Source organism: Scaptodrosophila lebanonensis, unplaced genomic scaffold, assembly GCF_003285725.1.
Source record: "Scaptodrosophila lebanonensis strain 11010-0011.00,11010-0021.00 unplaced genomic scaffold, SlebRS2 tig00000080-arrow-pilon, whole genome shotgun sequence".
Lineage (NCBI taxonomy): Eukaryota > Metazoa > Arthropoda > Insecta > Diptera > Drosophilidae > Scaptodrosophila > Scaptodrosophila lebanonensis.
The window spans coordinates 2,112,678-2,121,842 of record NW_022060561.1 but is presented as its reverse complement, the minus strand read 5'-3'; positions in this window follow the sequence as shown (position 1 = coordinate 2,121,842).

The following is a 9,165-nucleotide window of genomic DNA, read 5'->3' as shown; positions in this document are numbered from 1 at the left end:
CATTTTGTGGTGGGCTGCACTCGAAGATGTTCATCAACGGTTGGCCGAGTGCTCAGCCACTCTGGGCGGCTGGGCGGCTGGACGGCTGGACGGATGGGCGGCCGAGCGGATGAAATGAGCAAAGAGCTGTGGCTGTCTGTTGACAAAAGATTTCCAGCTTTCTCATATTCTCATATGGACATGTACACGTACATAAAATATTTTATTTCATTTCTGATTCTCAAGTGAATGGCGACGTCGACGCAATGATTTGCCGACTGTCACAAACAAGCGCATACGTACAGATGCCACAGCAAGTCCGAATATACGAGTAGTTTGCAAAGTCTTGTGCTTGAAAAATAATATAAAATATTTGACATTTTTAGTATTATTTTAATGCGTCTGTGTTTTCCTACCTTCCTACCGACCTTCCTTCCTGTCAGCCTCCCTCCCTCCCACCGTTTGAACTGGTGACACTGACAGCATACAAGTGCATTTAATTGCTAAAGCGATTGCAAAACAGAAATTTTATTTGGCTTAGCATTTCAAACGTAAATCGACGTCAAAGTCCGTGTATTCTTCTCTCCAATAAAGGCATGCGTTATCATCTATTCGGACAGCTGCCTAAGCTCTTGCACAGTTGACTGCTGCACTTTTGTCAATAAATTCCAAGCATGTGTTTTCATTAATATGGTTTTTAAGAGACGATTAAGAAAGCCAAGAAATAAATAAAATAAAATCAATTTCGTTTATGGATTTCACTTAAAAAGTGACGTTTCTGAAATCTGAAATAAATATTCTAAAAAAGAAAGCTTATCCCTGCATTTAAATTGTTTCATATATATTATAAGTAACTTGCGAATATCTTTTGTGAACCAAAGTTTTTAATCACCTCAATGCAAGAAAAGTGTTCATTAATTATGGTTTTTATTCAAACTCCCTGTACTTGAAGTGTAAAAGGGGAAGGTTTGTGGAAGCATCTCTTCATAGAGGTTATTTACTCTGAATAGATTAATGATAGGCTGGATTTCCAAAACGGCTGTTCCCATATTAATCAAATTTATTACTGTTACTGTTACTATCTCAGTTTTTAGGCAATTCCAACTTATTTTGATTGACTGATAATTCTAGCTTCTAAGTGCTTTAACACCTTCCATAAAAAACCACTCTTTCCACTAACTTTTACACCTAGTATTAATAATTTTCCCGACATTTCAAGATTTATTATTATTATTATTACAGTCAGACTTTCAACATTAAAGTTAATTGATTTTATTTAACTGGACTCGGCCTAAACATAACTGAAATATTTTCTAAAATGGATCAGCTTAATATATATAATTATTTTTGAATGCATTGTGGAAGTTTTATTTTATTCTTTTCAACTAGAAAGAAGCGCTGAATTATTAAATTACATACAAACTAAAATAATGTTTGTACCTATTTACCATGTCTTTTATCACTTTTGATGCATTATTTTTCGAACCTCTGGTTCTGATCTAGTTTTGAACGAGTTATGTAAATAACTTTATACCAGCAGTCTATATACCAAATTGTTACTTTGAATATATCTCCAATTAAGGATCTAAACCACCATTGACCCCCTTATAAAATACTCTTCATTGCCCCTAATACCATTTATAAGAATTATATACTTAGTAAATTAGTTACAAAACTAATTGGTATATGCATTCATTTAACGATTAAAATATTCAGAGCTTTAGCAAACTATGAATATTGCCAATCAACTTTTCTATTCCATCTACAAATATCACTAAAATAACTTTGGAAATATTGCTCTACCGTTACCAGCAGCTCTGCAGTTGATTCTCACTTTTCCTTCATTCTTACTTCAACTATTGTTATTGTTACACGGCAGGAACAATTCAGACAGTTTTCCTTCGTTGCAATCATTTGTCCATCTATCTATCAATCTATCCGTCCAGCAATCCATCCATCCATCGTACACTCAACTGTCCGAATGTCCATTCAACTTGCCATCTAATTGCAGCAGTCTGTTCGACCGGATTGCTGGTCAACATCATCGCCACCCCTTCACCCCTCCACTCCTTCAATTCCTGCCACTTGCATTTAGTACAAATGTCCTTTGCTACTCTGCTCTATGTGTGTGCTTTTAGTTGTAAATTTTAGTGTTTAGTCTATTATTATTTTCACATTTCACAGTCTTTTGCTTTCTATGTCAGTGTGCTTGTGTGAGGGTCTGTGTGTGTGTGTGGAGAGTGTGTGTGAGGGAATGTCCTGTTGTTTAACTGTCAGTCCATCTATGCATTCATCCGTCAGTTATCCAGTTGTTGCTGTCCTCCTGCTTGCGCGCAGCACAGAAAGGCAGACAGACAGGCGTCTTTTCAAATGTCTTGCATTTTTAGCAATACTCGTATAGTTTTATTTTGTTTACATTGGCAGCCATTGCGCAATAATGAACTGGATATGGGTAGAATCCAAATTCTTTGTCTATTGCTGCTGTTGTTGTTATTGTCTGCGAAATGTTTGGCTGACATTTACAATTTGCTGTCCTGCACATGTCAATCCCAATGCGTTACAGTTGAGCTAAAATGAATGCATGATTAAGGACACAGCAATGTACGATCTACTCTAAATTAAACTTTATTGAGATATACATACTATGTATACATTTATTTCAACAAAAATGCATAACCTACTAAACAAACCCATATCGATAGATTATAATAATAATTTCTAATAATTTATAATCTAATAATTTCTAATTTTCAATAATATTGATAATTATCGTTTCAAACTCAGACGAACAATAAGCACATAGCTGGGTATTGTCATTGCAAAATAAATAATAAAGCTACTTCTAATTAGTTGAATAATTTATATGTTCATTCCTGTATACGAAAATCGGTCCCTTTTCACAAAAAAAAGGAGGCTGAATTATTTTGATCTGGCCTCTTCAATTAAATTATTAAATATAAATAATAATATAAATTATTTCATATATTTTAAATATTAAGTATTAAGCATTAAACTATCGATATTTGTAATATGTTATACCCATTTGTTATCTTATTAGAAAATTAGTGCAAAATTACTCATACGTCCTGTAGTACAATGTTACTAAGTTGCTTAGATTAGTGATCGTATATAATATAATTAGTGCAAAATTACTCATACGTCCTGTAGTACAATGTTACTAAGTTGCTTAGATTAGTGATCGTATATAACATAATCGTACAAGATACTATCTTGTTAAATATTCTTTTCAGCTACACTCACACAAAACGTCAAAAATTGTCGTAAGTGTTACCAAATTGTAAGTTTTAAAATATTTCTTCATATAAAAAAAAAAAATCCATTTGGACCAATGGCTATAGCAAAAAAAAAAACTTTTTAAATCTTGTTATTAGAGCAGTACTTTCTACAAAAATTTCGTAATAAAATAAATTGTTTCTAAAAATCTAGAAATAGATCCTTATAGTTAAATAATTTGATTTTATTACCTTTCTCCTAAACTTAATTTCGTACTGGCCACGACTCCGAAACTGCTTTCTTTAAAGAATTATATTCTGTTTGGAAACAATTAAATGCCAGCATAGCATGGCAAAATGTTCCTTTGGTACAGAATGCTTTAGAGTGGGAATTACTCGACCTTGACATTATGTATGTAGATCCAAACTTGTTCGTTGTCTTCCGTCAGCGGTGACTGCAACCACAGCTGCAAGTGAACAACAACAACTACAACAATAAACTCTAAATAAATTTTCTAATTTCAATTAAGAACGTGCATTCGTTCCTAATATACGAGTGTGTATGTAGGTTCCATCCCCCCTCCTCCTCCGGCTCTTTCCTCGACCTGGTTGCTGTGTGAGTGGCCGCAACAAACTTTTTGGCCCCCAAGCTCCATTTCGGCCAGCAAACCATTGACGTGTTCACTTGCCCAACAGCCCGACAGCTTTCAGGCAGCGTGACATATCAAAAGTATAAAATATTTTAAAAGAAATGGTTTTTTTTTTTTTTGTTGGGTGGAGAAAAAGTTTTCAATTACAACATTATAAAGATCGACAAGCTGTCTGCGGCAATATGGCTGGACAGGGCAGGACAGGACAGGCTATCAGACACTCGCCCATAGCCGCACTTACGAGTACACACATGTGCCAGAAATTATTATTTATATGCGCTGCGAACGAAATTCATGTTCGACACATGTCTCCAAGGATTAACACGAGTGACCACAAAATCATCATCAGCATGGAAAAGGCCAAAAGTGTTGCCGGCTGGTGTTGCTGGCCGGCAAAACTTCCGACAGGAAGCGAAGAAGGGACGGTCAGGTGGGTGGCGGCCGGGCGGATGGCTGTGACGGGTTCGCTTTGACGGCGAAACTGCTGCAGAGTATGCATAAAGTGTGGAATTCCGTGATGTTGGGAGTTGTCTCAAAAAAAAAAAGGAGGACGGACATACATACATATTAAAAATGTTCCCAAGACACAAACCCAACCAAAAACGCAGAGATCCATCCGTTCTCTAGCATGTGGATCCGGCCGGCAAGTGGAAAGTCAAGAACTTTTTATGCGAAGTGAAGTGTGTCCGAGCTGTCAGAAGCCACTATAAACTTGTGACGTGTCAAGCGACGTCACAACATTACCGAGCGACACGTTAACCTCCCCAAACCCACCGGTTCATCATTCAGCGAACCACTCGACCCAACAGCTTGTGCAGTTCACTCACTCACTCACTCACTCAGTCAGTTACTCAATGTGCGAGTGCGAGTGCGAGTACGAGTACGAGTATGTGAAACTTTTGAATTTATTTTTGCACTTTTCTTTCTCTACTGTTGCTGTATGGGTGTATTGGTATGTGTGTAATTTTTTAATAACGGTAAACGGCATGCCATGAATGACAGTTGAGTGAACGCCACCCGCTGACGTTGACCCAAGGTGTAGCCCTCTAGCCCGGCATACTATGGAAGGCTATGGCAGCGTCAGTTCTCCGGGTGTAGGCAGGCAGGTGGGTGGATAGTCCAGATGAGGAGTCGGGGGAGGGGGTATTTGGTCCGTGCATTGTACATAACTGTCAGCTGAAGTGAAAAATGTCATAAGCGCGTCCATTGCAAAGTGGCGTCATGCTCGTCTGTCCGCCTGCCTGTCTGTCTGTCTGTCCGTCCGTCTGTCTGTCTGTCTGTCTGTCTGTCTGTGTGCCCGTAACGTAAAACATTCGTACAGCAGCGCCACTGGCGGCCAATTCACGAACCACACGCACATCAAAATCACTTGCCGTGTCAACGTCATTTGCCAGCTGAACGGCCTGTAAAGGGTCTCTCTTTGTGGTCCCATGTCTCCAGGCTCAAGGTGAGGCAGAGCCAGAGGCATGGGAGAGAGACCCCTCTGTTTAAAGCTCAAAGACAACATACATACATGTGGAGGGAGCTCCCACGGTGAGCAAGTGAAGCAGACATAAATGTCACAATCGGTGTTCCCGACTTAGTTTCTTCTGCTTGTGTACACATTATTTGCCTTATTTACAAATCAGCTGTGGCGCACTGAAAAGACAATTGGAAAATATATCAAACATATATTACAACATCAGCTGATTCTCGACAAGATCAACTATAAATACATAAGTACGAGTATGTATCTTTCTTCATAACTGGAAATTGGAAAAAATATTAAAAGTATATTACCACATTAGCTGATTCTCGACAAGATCAATTAAAAAACCTTTGGACGAGTAAGTATCTTTCTTCATAACTTATTTAGACTACCAACAAATTGCTGTCAATTTAAGTTGAGTTCGAAGCTGCAAATAAACTGTTCGAAAAAGAAGACCATTACGAAACTATAAATAATATACAGAGAAAACTATATATCCACTATATAGTAGTAGTAGAGAGCGGAAAATTTTGGCTCATTTGATGTTCAAAGTCAAAGAAAGTCAAGACCTATTAATGTTGATTTAATTGAAGATATTAGCGGTTTAAAGATTCGGATTAGTTCAAAGATTTTTAAAACTTTTATAGAAGACCAAACTTGAGCTTAAGTTTCGGATTTTCTGAATAGCCCTGCTTTTGGTAGACTTATTAATGCCTAATTCTTTATGAATACTTGTATATATCTATTTTCGACACAAACTAAACGCAGAAACGTACATATATACTTGTATGTCTAAGAGGAGTGTTTGATGAAGAGGACACCTAGACATTTTTTGAAATAAATTAACTTTATTCACCAAATATTCATACAAAATAAAAAATTTAACTCAAAACGAACATCCAAATTCGTTCAAAAGCTCTAGAATATTACTGTGGCGGAGATTATTGATTTTTAGATTTATTTCACAAAATTTCAATTTTTTTCCAATGAGCAACTTACTTTAAATTAATTAGAATCATACATAATTTTCTTCTTTTTACTTAGCAAGACGCCGGTCTGTCAAGAGAGTGTTCGGTCCAAGTCCAAATGAATGTTCTAGAAAAAGTATCCGCCTGAAGGTGGTGTCCAGAGAGTTTTCACAGTATTCGATTTCGATACGAACTCACCTGACGAACTACAACAATTCCATATACACATTCGCCTATTACTGGGACCTTTGTGTTTTCGTATTTGATTCTTTCTTATCACTTATTAAATTATATTGAATTTGCAATTAGGTCCCAAAGTAAAAAAAATTAAATTGTAGCTGGAAAATATTTATTATACTCTGTACATGAAATGTACAAGAGTATATTAGGTTTGCGGGAGCTGAAAAATGTAACAGGCAGAAGGAGGCGTGGCAGACCCCACAAAGTATATATATTCTTGATCAGCATGACGAGACGAGTCGATCTAGCCCTGTCTGTCTGTCTGTCCGTCTGTCCGTCTGTCCGTCTGTCCGTCTGTCCGTCCGTATGAACACCTGGATCTCAGAGACTATAAGAGATAGAGACACCAAATTTTGCACGAAGATGCGTTATGTGTGTATTCTATACGAGTTTGTTTTATTTTTTTGATTTTCCCCCCCACTTCCCCCCTATGGGGGTTTTCCCGATTTTCCATTTGTATAATCGCCTATATCTCGGAGACTATAAGACCTAGGAACACCAAATTTTAGTCCCAGGTGCCTTATGTGAATACGCAGAAAATGTATATTTTGGAATTCCCCTCCTTCCCCCCTCTACCCCGCAAATCGTAACTCCCGTAATTCTTGGAATTTCGAACTAAAATTTTGGAAATACCCCCAGTTAGTTATTATGTGTCCGTATGCCAAATTTCATTATGATAGACCGATTTAACAAGAAGTTATAGCCATAAATATATTTGCTGATGCAGCGCTGCTGCAGCGCTGCTCAAGCGCTGCCCGCGGCTGTTGTTGATGTTGCTGTTTGGTTGACTGCGAAAATGCTTACACAGACACGAATTGATGCACATAGGCATACATACACTCACACAGACGCAATTGCTATGTAAATGTGCAATTATACGTGAGTTCGAATACCGAGAGAGGTAAAATCGATCAAATTTTTTTTTTTATTTTCTTAATTTTTTTTATTTTCTATAATTATTGTAAACATATGTACAGAGTATTTCAAAGTCGGGACACCCGACTTTAGCTTTTTTACTTGTTTATTTATTAAATATTCCTTAAGCTGAGTCACATATATAAATAGAGCTAAATTAAAATATCATATTACAGTGGATACTAGGTAACAATAATAGTTTATAATAGGATACTTTTTGTTTTAGTATAGAGTAATTTTATATTATGTGATAAATATTGGATTCTTTAAAATATGTCAAAAGTTTTTGAACCTTGTCTTTATCAGGGTTGGCAAGGGCAGAAGTGGGTTCAACGTTTTGGAAATATTTTTCGCGTAGAGAGCTCAGGCTTAGTCATGAAGATATAGACTTGATAGTGGTGTGCTAAAATTGCATAGGCGGCAGGTTGGAACTGGAGATCTTAGTAATTTTCATAGGCAGTAGGGGGGTTAGTCAAGCGTTAAAATCCCGTGAAGATTTAAGAAAAATATCCTGAGCTGTAATGCTTATAGAATCGATTACTCTTATTTCATGTATGTAATGTATATTATATATGTATATACATTTTTGGGAATGAATATTATAGCATAGCCGTAGGTTTTGAAAAAAATTCTGTGATAATGTTCAAACTTTTAAATGGAAATCGTAAATTTCTTATATTTTATAAAAAAACATCATCATCGTCGCCATCATCAAAGTGCACAAGACAAGCCAAAGCTTTCAAATATGTCAAATTTGCAGTGGGCCATCCGGTCCGTCAGTGGCTCGAATGCGACGTCCGTGTCGTGGTCAGTGGCTGTTTGCCCCTTCGGCAGCCCCCTTGTGGTTTGTCACCAAGTCTTTGTGCTAAATAATGACGAAAGTAAACTCTGCATAAAACAGTACAAATATAAACTGGCAAAAATATATACATACATACATATACTTGTATACGAGTATATGTACATAAAATACTGACAGGCAAGAAGTAAAACTTTAAGCGAATGTCCTGCATTTTACTTATCTTGATGTCCTTTGAGGATATGTGTGTGTGTGTGCTTCAAGAATTAAACTTGCAGTGAAGCCAATAAAAACAGGCGGCAAGCGCAAAATAAAGAAAAACTTTAATAGTTCTCAAGTTTTTTGACGTTTGTTCGTTGAAGCTGTCAATTTGCCAGAGTTGCCCCTATGCGTCCATATGTGTGTATGTGTGTGTGTGTGTGTGTGAGTGTGCGAGTATGTGTGTGCACGTTTATCTAACGCCAGGCCGGCAACTCTGGTTGCCCAGTGGTCCAGTGGCTCTCTGCATAGTTTTGGTTTGAATCAACCCGCTCCTTGGCCTCTGCGCGTTCCATCGCATTGTCCTGCGGCCGTCCCTGCTGCCATTGCTGATGCTTCTCTGTTGCTTGTCCAATGTCCTTATTAAAGTCCTGAAGCTCCTCCACCTCAGCTTTTGCCAGCTCTTCATGTTGTTCTTGTTATTTTTGCTATAGTAGCTGATGTTGTTCCTTTTGTTGTTGTTACTGTTGTTGTTGTTGTTGTTGGCAATGTCACTCCTGCTGTTGATGCTCCTGCCGACGACAACAAGCGTGCATGTTGCTGTTGCTATTGTTGCTGCTGTTGCTGTTGCTGCTGCTGTAGCCCACTTATCATCCCTGGTGACACTTTATAATTTCTTTACTTTTAGTGATGTCACTATTTATTTCATTTTTCC